This window comes from Zootoca vivipara, chromosome 6, assembly GCF_965207765.1.
Source record: "Zootoca vivipara chromosome 6, rZooViv2.hap1.1, whole genome shotgun sequence".
NCBI classification, from domain to species: Eukaryota; Metazoa; Chordata; class Lepidosauria; order Squamata; family Lacertidae; genus Zootoca; species Zootoca vivipara.
The window spans coordinates 55,704,967-55,719,646 of record NC_142589.1 but is presented as its reverse complement, the minus strand read 5'-3'; the positions used below and the strand labels follow the sequence as shown (position 1 = coordinate 55,719,646).

The window sequence follows — 14,680 nt, the reverse complement described above, 5'->3', positions numbered from 1 at the left end:
GAATACTGCTCCACTAGCTGTCACGTCTGGCAGTCATGAAGAGGCCCAATACGAGAGCATTTCTCTAATTTGTTTTTAAAGGCAATTGAGGCAACGGCCACTCCCTGCATCCCATAGCAATTAATTTCACTGGCTATTTATATGGAGTTCCTTCTCTTCATTTTTTTTAAAGCTTGCTGCTGTGCTATTTGCACATATGGGCCCCCGTTTTGCTACATTGAGGGGATATAGAAGGGCCTTCACTGAACTGGTGCTCTCCAGGTGCATTCTTCTGGCTGGGGCTGCGGAGAGTTGTATTTCAATAGCATTAAAAGAGGATTGGACAAATATGGAGTTAGGTGGGCCAGTGGCCTGATTCAGTATAAGGCAGCTTCCTGTGTTTCTTGGGGCTGCAGTATCACTATGATGCCACTGTGAACAGGGGTGGCTTCCCAGGGATGGCTTCTTCCTGGGATCTGGAGTTTGTTCCGGATGCTGAGAGTTACTGTACAGTGGTACCTCGGTTTGCGAACGCAATCCGTTCTGCAGAGGCGTTCGCTCGCTGAGGCATTCGCTCACCGAAGGCACGCTTCTGTGCATGCGCAAAGTGCCAATAGAGCACTTCTGCACACACACACACACACACACTGCGCAGATTGCGCCTGCGCATCCGATGCCGCGGAACCCGGATGAAACACTTCTGGGTCCGCAGCATTCGTAAACGGAGGTGTTCATATACGGAGGTAGGCATAAACTGAGGTTCCACTGTATTAGGAGACCCCTGTTCACCTCTCAGAGTTACAGTTCTCAGAGTGGTTTAATAATAAATCCCTTTGCACAAGGAACTTTGGGGGTTGTAGCTCTGTGAGGGGGAAAAGCGGGGTCTACTGACAGCTCTCAGAACCCTTAACAAACTCCCGGGGGGGGGGGGGAGGCATGATGGTTTAAAGTGGTATCATAGGGTTTTAAATGTGAGGTGTGGATGTGACCAGGTCTTAGGTGGCAAGAGAGCCCCCTAGACTGCAGTTCCAGCCTGAAGAGAGTCAACTAACCATCCTGCTTGAATATAATCAGCTGACTCTGAAAGCCAATCAGGACGTACCAGGCCCTTGCGACCAACTCAGCTCATCCTTCTTAAGCACCCTGTTACCCACTCAGCAGCACCTGCTGTTTCCTGACTGTTGCATTCAATTGTGAGCCCTCCCTGCCTGCCTTTCAACTTCTGCCCCTCCAACCATCTATTTCTCCTTGGAAGTCAACCCCCGCCTTGCCTCTAGGGATGTAAGGAGACCTTGTTCTCTCTTTTGTTCTGCATTCATCACACAAAGCACTGTGTCCTTTCTGCTGCACTTTGCCTTCTGCCAAAAATGACATTGTTTGTTTCATTATGATGGCAGTGATGTCTACCAACTTGGATGGCTTTAAAAGAGGACTGAGCAGATTCAAGTTGAAGAAGGCTATCAGTGCCTACTAGCCACAATGGCTACACTCTGTGTCTAGAGCTGGAGGCAGAAATGCTTCTAAATTTCAGTTGCTGGGATCCATAGGAGAGGAATGTGCTTATGTGTTCAGGTCTCGCTTTCAGGCTTCCCACATGAGAATAGGAGGTTGGACTAGAGGGGCCATTGGCCTGATCCAATGAGCAGGCTGTTCTCATGCTCTTATTGCCCACTGTAGCAAATTTATGTAATTCATCACATCAGTTAAAGTAAATTACATTGCCATTACATCACCACACCCCATTCATTTCAATGCAAAGGAAACACTGTGCAAATTGGGGTGGGGTTGGGGGGGTTTAGAGGACATCATCAATTACATAACATGTGCAGACTGAAAGCAACAACAGCAAATACCAATCCTTGAGGGCCGAGGACTGTTGCCTTCACACTCTTCTTGTGGGCCATAGCTGGAATATCCCTGGCCTAAACTGGACCATTGGTCTGATCTACTAAGGCAGTCCTTGGGCTCTTAAGACAATGAGTACTGTATTTTTATGTCTCTCTCTCTCTCTGCTACTTGTCTAATCACTAATCTCTCCTTGCCTTGCCTTTCCTTATCTTCTCAATCTTGACTTTTATTAGTCAAATCCCGCAAACCTCAAGAGAACAGACTGCTTTGCTCTGCAAGATCTACTTCTGAGATAGGAGCTGACAGGAGACCCAGATATTTGCTACAATCAAGAGATGCTGACTCTACTGGGCAGTGGACAGCACTTCCAAGAAAGGCTTCTCTAAGGATAGAAGGAGCTGCATCCTGCCAAGCCAGGCCAATGGCCTGCTCGTCTCATCCAGCAATGCTGACCCACATTGGCAATAGCCCTCAAACCCAGTCTTTCTGGCTGCTTCAGATCCCCGGCGCCTCATGGGGTGCAGCTTAATTGGATGGAGTGATGAGTGTAATGCAAACCTCCAGAAAAGGAACAAAGTCCCCTGTGGATGAAAAAGATTGGTCTCCAGGCAACCACACTGGAAAACCATGCCAAAGCTGTGTTTCCATTTCGGGGTAAAAAAAAGAGTTAAACCTATAACATTCTTTGCAGTAGGCTCTGCGTGTAATATATTGGCAGGTATTAAACCGTCTTCAATCACAAAATGGCCTGGTTAGCACATAACACAAAGACAGAGTTTGTCTAGGTAAACTGTGGCTTGCTTGAACATGAGCTAGAACAGGCATCCCCAAACTTCGGCCCTCCAGATGTTTTGGACTACAATTCCCATCTTCCCCGACCACTGGTCCTGTTAGCTAGGGATCATGGGAGTTGTAGGCCAAAACATCTGGAGGGCCACAGTTTGGGGGTGACTGAGCTAGAATCTAGATAGACCAACAGCCCCAATTAGTGTAAGGCAGCTCCCCATGTTCCTAGCAGGACTCTCTCGCAATCTCCCCGAAAGTGAAAAAGGACAACAGAGGTCTATGAGAAAGCAGGATACCTGCCCTAGTTGTAGCATTGGTCCATGGTCCTTCACTATGATAAACAGACTTGTCCTAACATTGGATAATACTCAACTAAGTTTTACTCAGGGCAGATATATTGAAATTAATGGACCTAACTCAGAAGGTGGCGAACTCTCCTTCTTTGGAGGTTTGAAAACAGAGGTTGGATGGACATCGGTCAGGGTTTCTTTAGCTGTGATTCCTGCATTGAATGGGGTTGGACTAGATGACCCTTGGGGTCCCTTACAACTCTGTGATTCTATGATTCTATGAACTCATAGCATGAAATTAGCATTCACTAATTTCAATGGACCTACTCTAACTTAACATGGCTTCTATCTCTGTTGACAACCAAAATTAAGAAAAGGACAGGTTCCTGCACAGCAGTCACAAAGTTCTCTTGTGTCACTCAACCTTCTAATAGTCCAAAGTCTTCCAGCCTGAGGTTCCCCAACCCAGGTGGAAGTGACCCATAGGTTCTCCGGGTCTCTCTATCTGGCCAACAGAACTCTCCCCAAGCCATGGTTCCCTTTCTGAGGTTATATCCCTCCCCAGGCCTACCCCTGCAAGTGCAGTTGCAGCTGGAAAATCTCTTTGCTTGCTTGAATGGGTGGAAAGATGGGATGGGGTGAAAACCTCTGACTTTTTGTGTGTGACTGTAATGCAGCTGACTACAAAAGGGGGAGCTGCCTACCCATTGCCCCACCCACTACTTCCTCTTGCCCTGCCTACCCCGGCACGTGACCCCCTGTCTGAAAAAGGTCCCCCAAGTGTATATTCAACCACAAGAGAGTTGCTTTACAAACATCTCTGCACAAGGGGCTTCTTTTACAAAAGGGGTTAAGAACAGATAGATCAGTCTATTTCTGATCTCTGTTCATTTTGCAGGTGCACATTTACAAGTCTATCATGCTCCCGCATTAATTTGTGATTTTTAAAAAAGCATTTTATCTCAATGAATGCATTTCTAAATGTATTTTATTTGAAACTATTTTTTTATTAATCATGACATGTTTTTTGAGCAGAGAACTCCACTGCAAAATTCACAAGTGCAAAATCCAAAGTATAAGTACGTTCCAATCTATGTATTAATCTGGGAGTTGCAAATTGGGCCAGTTTGCTTCAAAATTCACAGCTCCCTTGATGAAGCAAGAAAACGGGAGTCTTCCAAGGGGCAAGAGGAGAGGGAGGTGGGAGCTGTTTTAGGTGCAGCTTCTCTAACTATGCCATGCGATGTAATTCTGTCATGCAAAACACATGAAGGGACTTGGGAGGAGATGCATGGAAAAGAGCATTGCAGGATTGCACTGGATTTCAGAGCAATTTCTCCCTGTCCTCCTGGGCAGAAATTAGCTGGCTAGAGTGTCCTTATCAAATGTGACACGTTCCTCGTGCTCTCTCTTGCGCCGTGACAGCTGTCGCATCGGGAGGAATTACAGACTCTGGATGAAACAGAAGCTAAGCACTCTCACTGAATTACAACTGGATTTCCTGGGTTGATCTGTGAGGGAGGGGCAGCCACAAACGATTGGCCACGCTGGCTGGGGGCTGATGGGAGTTGATCTGGAGGGCACCAGGTTGGGGGCGGCTGCAGCAGGAGTTTAGAGACTGTTTCTTATCCTGTCCAGAGATCTCCTGTTCTCAGAATTCACAAAATAAAGCCCTGGTCCCTTCCATTGGTCTATCTCTTGCTCTGCATGCAGATATTTCTGGGTTCAATCCCTGATGTGGTATGAAGCAGAGAACTACAAAAGGCTTCCCTCTCCTTGAGACCCTGGAAAACCACTGCCAGCCAGAACAGACGGTAGCATAAGCAACTTCAGACATTAATCTGATATGAGGTTAAGAATTCTGCTGAAAGCCTGCAGCCAAAGAGTTGGCCATTGGTTGTATGTGAATGGCCCCTTTTATCCTCACCTCTCCACCTCCTGGCTGAGTGAACCTTGTTCCACTGGGTAAGTCTTCAAAGCTTCCTTCTTAGAACGCTCAGTTTCTTAGGCAGACTTCTTTCTATTTTTCCACTCTAGCATGCCCTGCCCCTTCTCCATCATCAGAGCAGCTCAGTCCAATGGCAGCCTGCTTTGTGCTCTTTTGTGATACTCCGGCATCTCAGCCAATCACTGGCAGCGATTTCTTGGCCACCACCAAACCATTTTGCGTATTCCAGCGAAAGTGATTCTTACTCTGAATGTCCAAATTCAGCTCCTTAAAATACAAATTGATGCTGTTGAATTATGGTGCTGGAGGAGACTCTTGAGAGTCCCATGGACTGCAAGAAGATCAAACCTATCCATTCTGAAGGAAATCAGCCCTGAGTGCTCACTGGAAGGACAGATCCTGAAGCTGAGGCTCCAATACTTTGGCCACCTCATGAGAAGAGAAAACTCCCCGGAAAAGACCCTGATGTTGGGAAAGATTGAGGGCACAAGGAGAAGGGGACGACAGAGGACGAGATGGTGGGACAGTGTTCTCGAAGCTACCAACATGAGTTTGACCAAACTGTGGGAGGCAGTGGAAGACAGGAGTGCCTGGCGTGCTGTGGTCCATGGGGTCACGAAGAGTCGGACACGACTAAACGACTAAACAACAAAATACAACCCTACCACCACCATTGGAACTTGTCACTTCACTGGGAATGCAGAAGCAACAGCTCACTTACTTAAACACTCCACATTTAGCATGATGGCTTTGTTTCATTCCATGCACACATTCCCAGGCACCCCAGTTCCCCACTCTGCCACAGAAGCTGCTCCATGCTCTACCCTTGGTTCCATTTCTCTCTTGCAGAAGGAAAGACCCTGTGATTGCAGACCTGCCTGGGGCCCAATCAGCACTGTCTCCGCTGCCATCTGGGGGTAGAGGTTCCATTCACAGCTGTATACTAGAGTTGCCCATTCCTCAGCTTCACAATTTCTCCCTTCTTGTGCCTGAATGAGATGCCAAATGGGGCCATCTCAAGAGCATGTTGCAGAGAGCGAAGCGTTAAGCAGTAGACTAGAAAGGCAAAAGGGGTCACTCAGTGAGACATATTTCTACAGCAGCAGAAGGGGCTGCCATCAGTGGCCCTTCCCTGTGAGTGAGGATGCTGCCAATCTCATGGCCAGCTGAGACCAGGACTAAATAAAACCCATCAGCCCACTCCAAGCTGGCTCTCTTGCTGTGGAGCATAAGCAACTTCAGACATTCATCAGATATGAGGTCAACTTGAGGCCCACTGCCTCCAATCTGCAAAGCTCTCCACAGAGCTGTACAGCAAGAGGGGTGCAAGGATTTCCTAGCTCTGCCTGTCCCCAAGCTGATGCGTTGGACTCCAGCTCTCATCAGCCCTAAGTAGTCATGCTGTGCTGTGGTTGATAGGTGCTGCAGTCCAAAACATCTGGAGGGCACCAGCTTGGGAAAGGCTGTCCCAGATGGATGGATGGATGGATGGATGGACGGACGGACGGACAGTCGGACACACACACACACACAAAATCTCTCCTGGATTGATTGACACAATCCAGATTCTAATGCATCTAAAGGAAGGAGAGCAAGGCAGGCAACTGTACAGAGCAGAGAAATCCTAACAGTGGTTCATTTCTAGAAAGAGAGAGGTTGATGGGGATGGGTTTGAGCTTGCATGTAAAATGTGTGATGCCTCCTGGAGACCCATGCTTCCCAAACCAAATTTGGGAAGTCTAGCTGCCGTTACTAGGCCATAGGCACTCTGCACATGCTCTGATTATTTGACAGCCTCCAGCCCTGAAGTTCAAACAAGCTTTGGAGCAGAGTCCCAGCTCAAAGCAGTTCAAGAAACTGAGGCAAGGTGCATGATCCTGGAGAAGGTAAAGAACAGCCCCAGAATCACTAACTAATCTGATGTGGCAGGAAAAAAGAAAATCCTTCCCAGCTGTAAATGCATAGCATCGAACAATGAGCAGAGGGAAATAAGTAAACCTACTCACTGCAGATGACCAGATGAGTGACTATTTTAGAAGTCTGGCTTAAGAATCTCAGTAATGAGGCAAGTAAATGAACCAGCTCCATAAGGTCTTGTAGCATGCCATGCCAAAAAAACGTTTGATTATAATACACACAGAGATTTCTCCACAATCCAGAAATCACGTTTAGGCTGTAATTCAAAACACATTTACTAATGAACAAGCCCCATGAACAGCAAGGGGCATGCTTCTCACTAAACATATATTGATTTATGTAACAATACGATCATAAAACATCTTGCAAACACACACACACACACAACCAACTACCCAAAATCATAGCACTTAAGCCTGGGTTCAAATTCTTAGCACACTTACTAGAATGTGAGAGCTGTCAGACTCCATAGAACTTGCTTCTAGGAAAGCCTGCCTACGATTTAATTGTAATATTTTCAGAAAAAAATTTAGCATTCTCTACACTGAACAACACTTGAGAATATCTGTAGCACATTTGAGCATGCAAAATGCTCCATGTCTATCTGGGTAATCCTTCCAATGATGCTGTAAGGCAGGTCAGGATTAATATCACCCTCATATGGTTGAGAAGGAGCTGGAGCTGAGAGCATAGATCACACACACACACACAACCCTGCAACCTTCCTGGCAAGTGTATCTTCACTGAAGTGTGGGGAGGGGACCAGGAGGACCTCTTGGCTGCCTTACAACAAATGAGACCCTTGGTCCTTTTGGCTCTGGAAACTTCAACCAGCAGCAACTTTCCAGAGCTTCAGGCAGGGTTCTATCCCAGCCATACCTGGAGATGCTGCTGGGGACTGAACCTAAGACCAGGCATCCCCAAACTCGGCCCTACAGATGTTTTGGGACTACAACTCCCATCATCCCTAACTAACAGGACCAGTCATCAGGGATGATGACTGGGGGGCTGAGTTTGGGGATGCCTGCCTAAGACCTTCTGCATGCAAAGCATTTGCTCTGCTCCTGGAACACAGGAAGCTGCCTTATACAGAGTCAGACCATTGGTCTACCTAGCTCAGTATCACTCACTGGCAGGGGATCCCCACCAGGGCTTAGGCAGGAGTCTCCCCCAGCCCTGCCTGGAGTTCATTGGGGACTGAACCTGGAAAATCCTGCCTGCAGAGCAGGTGCTCTACCTCTGAGTTCCAGCTCTTCCCAACCCCTAGCAGCTTGTGCTCTCAACCAAACAGAAAAACTGGCCCACTGTTCCATATGCACCCTTTAAATAAATAGGGTTTGAAGGGATCACTAGTCTCTAAAGCTGGGGCGAGGAACCTGCAGCCCTACAGATGCCGCTGGACTACAGCTCCCATCATCCTTGAAGATGCTCACTGGGGCTGATGGAAGCTGGGAGTCCGACATCGTTTAATGGACATGTTCAACACCCCTGTTCTATGGTCTGCGGGAGCTGAAGCCGCTCTTTGTGTCACAGAAGCTTTCCCAGAAATCGCAACAAAATATGTCCCTCTGAATGCAATGAGGCGAGTGCATAGAGGAACGGAGCAGAATGTTAACCAACAGTGCAAATGAGGGAAGGGAAGGGGGGGGGGAAACAAGACAGATGCATAGAAGTGACTCATCTCACTACACCTCCCCACCAGCATCTAAATGCACATTTTCACTCCCTGTCATGTTACACACACATCCTCTTATTCATCGCTCCAAAAAGAATAATGTCAGACTACTATAGCAAAAGCTGCTGCAGGTATTTGAATGCATCCGCCACAAAATACTTTATGTATATTTAGACCAGCCTTCAACCTGGTGCTCCCCTCCAGATGTTTTGGCTGAGGCTGATGAGAATTGTAGTCCAAAACATCTAGCAATGACCAGGCTGGCAAAAGTTTATTTAGATCTATGAAGATATTTAGTTCACACATGAGAAGGGTTAGGGGCAAGTAACCCACGCTTTTTATTAAAATATAGATGGTGTGTTCTCTCTCTAACCACAAATGCTGAAAGACGGTATACAAAGAGATAATAAAAGAAAGCTCATATTCTGACTTTGGCGAATCTCCAGGGGAAATTCTGTGCTCCGGAGCTATTCAGAAGGCCTCACTGCCACACTCTTAAGACACTGCCTGAGCACACGGATGCCACAATTTACAAAGGTGCAGAGGTCAGTGAGACGTGGGTTGTAAGAATATATCATTTGTAGGCATGTTGCATTTTACCTCTTGAGAGTTTTGCACCAAGCGATAGCTGGCATGTTTACAAGCCAACCTCAAATCAGTGGTAACTCAATGCAACACAAGTAAGCAAGAATCTATCAGGAAATAAACTTCAACCCTGCTCCTAGCACCCATAGCACAATTTCATTTTAAGATACAACCAAGAGTCAAAACCCAGTGCCTATGGCATCAAGTGGAAATGGGGTTGTATACATGAGCTATCCAGCTGTCACCACCACTGATAGAACATGCCTGTATCCCAAAACACAAGCCTTTTTAATGGTGTTGGTTCATACATGCAGATGTCCGTCATGAGAAAGCAAGGGATTACATACATGTGAGAACCAACCATCATTACCAGGAAAAAAGAGTGTGTGTTTTAGACAGAAGGGCACTCTGGCCACCGAGTGTCATTTCTTCCTTCTCCTTGAGTGGGCGCCATAAAACACTTCTAAACAGAATCACCCACCTTGTAAAAGAAAAAGGGGGGAAAGGTAGTGTTACTTTTTTTAAAAACAGGAGTTGGAAGTGAAGCTTCCCTAATGAATCCCGTTTCCTTCTTCACCTCGCCTTCTGCCATCCAACTTCTCTCTTCAAAGTAGAAGCCTTTCCGTATTCCAGATCTGTTCCTTTTGGGGAAGGGAGGCGGGTGGAGAGTCCTGCATCCTGTTGCCACCCCCCCAAAGAAGAAACACTGCGGCTTGCAAGCCAAAGCAATTAAACTGCCGGAGCCGCCTAATCCAATTGCAATTTAGCCAGCTAACGAGACACTCCGTTGCCTTCCGCCGAGAGAAAGAGAATTTTTTTCTCCTTCTTTCTTCTTCCTGGCATTAGGTAATGCAACACCAAAAGACCACCGGTTTTCTCTTCCTCTTCCCCCGCCCCCCGCCGATGCACAGCAACCTCTCCAAAATTTGCAGGCGATGATTCAGATCGCACCCATTTCAGATGCAAACGATGTCGGGAAGTTGCATGCACGAAAGAAAGGAATCCGCTGGGAAAATCTCCTTCCCTCCCACCCCCCGGCTCTTTTGCATCAATAAATCCACATACGCATTAAAAAACAAAACAAAAAACACCTAAAAGCCTCGAATTAGACGTAGCCGACTTACGCTTATTCGTTTTCATGGCTTTAAAAGCTAGCAGCAAAAAGCAGCGCGCGGGGGGGGGGGGGCGGACAGCTGAATTTGGCGGGGAGGAGGGGAGGGAAGAGAACATTTCGCGTGAATGCAGCAGAAGGAGGAAGAAGAACCGGACACTTGTATCTTTCGCCTCCCCGGCCAAAGAGGAGAGCGAGAAACACACAAAAAGATATTTATTCTCTCGCCTCTGCCACCCCCACGCCGCCGCAAACTGCCACTATACTATAAATATCAATCTAAAAAACTTCCAAACCGACTCATCCGTGAGGGGGGGGGAGTGTCTTTCTCATTTGCAATTATCATCATCATCACCATCATCATTATTTTATTTTTTTTAAAAGCTACCTTTATATCATTTGTTTATTAAAATGTGCAAGCTCTAAAAAGCAGGACCAAACTTGCTACCTTAGGCGGGGGGGATAAAATTTTGCGTGGGGGAGGGCAGGTTGCGATTAGTTGTTGTGGCATTTTGCGAGCGGCGTTCACAAGCGGGGCAATTAGGAATAACAGTAAAATAAAGATACTAAAAATTAATTGGCATTCCATGCCATCTATTTGAAAGGAGGAGGAATCGGGATGGAATCCGGTGGCGGGAGAGAGATAAGAGAGGAGCAGGAAGGTGCTGGATGGAAAGCGGGAGTGAAAAGAGAACTCATCCTGCAATCAATCGCAACCAACTTTACTCCGGAGCACGGTGGCGGCGGCGGCTTCTCCGCGGGCACTTGATGGGCAAGGCAGGTGGGAGCGATGGCGCGGCGGGGAGCGCCGTTTGCTGGCATTCCTACGAGCGGCTAACGCGGGGAGACCAAGCGCTCGCCTTTCCCAACCTCTCTCCGTTCCTTCCATCCTCGGACAAAGCCCTGTGCTCCTTACCTGATCTTTGTTCAGCAGGACTTTAAGATCTTCCACGATGAAGCAGCCAGAGAGCTGAAGTTTGCCATCCCTTGCCTTGGGGGTGATTCATTTATATTTTTATTTTTAATAAAAGAAAGAAAGAAAGAAAACGATGGGGCGCAAATGCAAGGAAGATTCATTTAAAAAGGCTCCTTTTAACTTGCACTGCGGATGAACCCCGTAGTTGATACAAAAATGAAAAAGTCTCCACCTTCTTCCAAAAAAAGAAGAAGAAAATTAAAGGAGGGGGGAATCTCCCCCCTCCCTACTCCCTCGGTGCGTCACTTGAACTATTGCACAAGCGTTTCCCAGATCTGGTGGCGGCGGCGGCGGCGGCGGCAGCGGTTGGGCTGCTGCTGCTGCTGCAGACGACGAACCCTTGCGGAGCAAACGCAGCCAGCGGCTCGCATCCTTCCTCCCTCTGGCAGGCAGGCGGGCAGGCACGCGCGCCTGGGCCCGGGGATGCCGGGAGCCGCCGCCGCCGCCGCCGATCCTCTTGCCTCGCCTCTCCTTGCAACAGCAGCAGCAGCAGCAGGGTTGGGCTCGCGCTGCTCCGGCTCCTGCAGGGCTCTCGCTGGAGTGTGTGTGATACCAATGGTAGCGGCGGCGGCGGCAGCAGGCATGGCGAAGAGTTTGCGCGGAAAGGAAGGAGGGAGGGGGGAACCCAAAGAGGAGGAGGTGGTGGTGGAGGAGGGGGGAAGAGAGGGAGAGAAAAGAGGGAAAGGACAGATCGAGGCTTGGAAATGCGGGCGACCCGCTTTCCGACAGTGCGGGTGGGGAAGTGGCTCATTCAGACGTCCCCGTAAAGCTGCAGTCCTAATGCGGGCTCGCCCGGGAGTAATGACCGGTTCACACGCGACGTAGAGGTAAAGCCGAGTTTAGCGCTGGATCGTTGTCTCATATGTCATCGAACTGTACAGTTGGAAGGGATCCTAAGGATCATCTGGTCCAACCAGCTAAAGCATCCCTGACAGATGCCCCCCCCCCGAACCTCTGCTTAGAAACCTCCAAGGAAGAAGAGGTCACCACCTTGCAAGGGAGTTCATCCCAATGTCAGAAAGTTCTTCCTAATGTTTCCTTTCCGAATTTCCTTTCTTGTAACTTGAAGCCATTGGTTTAGATCCCACTCTCCAGAGCAGGAGAAAACAAGCTTGTTCCCTCTTCTAGGTGACAGTCCTTGAGATATTTCCTCCTTGCCTCCTCTCTTCCAGACTAAACATACTCATCTCCTCAACCATTCCTCATAAGGCTTGGTTTCTAGACCCTTGATCATCTTGGTCACCCTCCTCTGCATACATTCCAGCCTGTCAATAGCCTTCTTAAATTGTGCCCAGAACTGGATACAGAATTCCAGATGTGTCCTGAACAAGGCAGAATAGAGTGGTGTTATTACTTCCCCTGATCAGGAAACTATATTTCTGTTGATGTAGCCTAGAATACCATTAGCTTTTTCTTCTTCTGCTACTTCACACTGTTGACTCATTGTTGCTTTATTTATTTATTTATTTATATTTATTTATTACATTTATATACTGCTTTTTCTTCCTCAAGGGTGGTGTATATGGCTCTACTCTCCACATTTTATCTGCACAGAAAACCTGTATGGCAGGTTAGGTTGGGAAACAATGACTGAGTGAGGATATGAACCCTGTTCTCCCAGGTCATAGCCCAACACTCTAACCATTAACCTCATGCTTTCCCTGAAGAAAACCCAAAGTGGTTGGCAGTGTGGGATTTAGAAGGATGAGGGTGGAAACCAATCAGTACCCCAGTGTTGGAATGACACCCAATATTCAATCTATTGGTAAGTAAATGTTTTTCCCAAAATTCATGCAGAATATGGAATACCTTGGAAGTACACAAAGACACAATGGGTTAAAAAGTGAGGCAGGAAGAAAAGCAAGTCCTCTGCCACACTGTCAGTGTGCCATATGGACTCCCTTAGGTCCTGCTTGTGAGCTGCCCACATACATCTAGTTAGCCGCTGTGAGGACCGAATGCAGGACGAGATAAGCCTTTGGCCCCATCCAGTGGATTTTATGTTCCTAGACAGGCCCCTGCTTCCTGAGATAAATTAAAATAAAAACAATTCAGAACATCTAAAAACATTTCTAAATCGTCAGATACCCTCCTCAGAGTTAATTATTACAAGATTGCCAAAAGCAGCCTCTTTCAACCATAAAATAATAAGGAAATGGGCAGGTGCATCCGTCCAGGGGATTCCACAGAGGAGCCACCACCAAGCAGTCCCCGTTGTGGTGGGGCATAACCAAGCAGGCAGCATCTAGCAGCAGCAGCACCAACATGGCCTCCCCTGTTGATTGCATGGCCCAAGCCAATTGATAATGGACTACTATTCAGGTCCCAGTCCATGTCAGGCTCTGTATGCTATCCCCAACACCTTGAATTGGACCCCGTAGCTCACTGGCAGCCAGCGCAGTAGAGATATTTATTCAGGTATTAAGGAAAGAGATATAATGCTATTGCTGGTAAGGGGCCCCAGGGCATGATCCAAGCCAGGGCTCAAGGGAAACAGGTGCTATTTTGCCATGGTGAGTTGGGTAGCCTGGAGAAGAGAAGACTGAGAAGTGATGTGACAGCCACCTTCAACTATCTCAAGGACTTTCACATGAAAGATGGAGCAAGCTTGGTTTTTTTTTTGCTGCAGCAGAAGGTAAGACTCAAATTAATGGATTCAAATTGCCATAAAGGAGTTTCTGATTAAAGATTAGGAAGAACTTTCTGATAGGAAGAGCTGTTTGACAGTGGATTGGGCTACCTTAAAGGTGGTGGACTCCTTCATTGGAGGTTTTTTCAAACAGAGGTTGGGTGGCCACCTGTCAGGGATTATTTAACTCTGATTCCTGTATTGCAGTGGATTAGTCTAGATCAGGCATAGGCAACCTTTGGCCCCCCAGATGTTCTGGCCTACAACTCCCATGATCCCTAGCTAGCAAGACCAGTGGTCAGGGATGATGGGAATTGTAGTCCAAAACATCTGGAGGGCCGAAGGTTGCCTATGCCTGGTCTAGAAGACCCTCGAGATCCCTTCCAACTCTACAATTGTATGAAAAAGACTCTTTCACTGCAGAGTAGTGGCACTTTATAACCTTCAACATATTTTTTTTTTAAAAAAATACACACATACCTGAGCTTACTTTCATTTGAATTGACTCCTCTCCAGTGATATCCACTTCTGTTTTCTTCCATATTGCCACCCACCAAAGAAATGTTTATGTTAAATTATGTTGCAGTTTAAGTGATTTTTCCCTCTGCATTATCTCTTTTGTCAGTACTTAACTGAAAACCTCAATAAACAATTTATGAAAAAAGCAAAATGCATCAGACACTGGGGACGGGGGCTCACTTCTAAGAAAATTAATTGAACATTGGCTTTGTGCTGAGGAAAATGAAGGGGAAATGCACTATAATGTGTGGGATCCCAATAGCTTGATGTGATGCCATCTCACCTCCTCAAAGACACATCAGAATGAATGCCCAATGAATGACAGATGCTGTGGAACCTCATCACACACGTTGTGCAGACCAACCAGCCTGACCGCTTAAGAAACAGGTTGTCCTCTGCGAAGAAGATAAAACCCAG

The 14,680-nt window shown here is 47.3% G+C and overlaps 1 protein-coding gene across 1 annotated transcript in view; it reads right to left on the bottom strand.

Annotated features, from left to right (window-relative positions):
* ADGRB2 (adhesion G protein-coupled receptor B2) overlaps positions 1-11,140 on the bottom strand; it is a 163,314-nt gene extending 152,174 nt beyond the window's left edge. The window contains exon 1 of the mRNA XM_088672247.1: positions 11,056-11,140. The gene's annotated coding sequence lies outside the window, so the exon portion shown is untranslated. The remainder of the gene's footprint in view (positions 1-11,055) is intronic.
* Between the last annotated feature and the right edge of the window lie 3,540 nt (positions 11,141-14,680).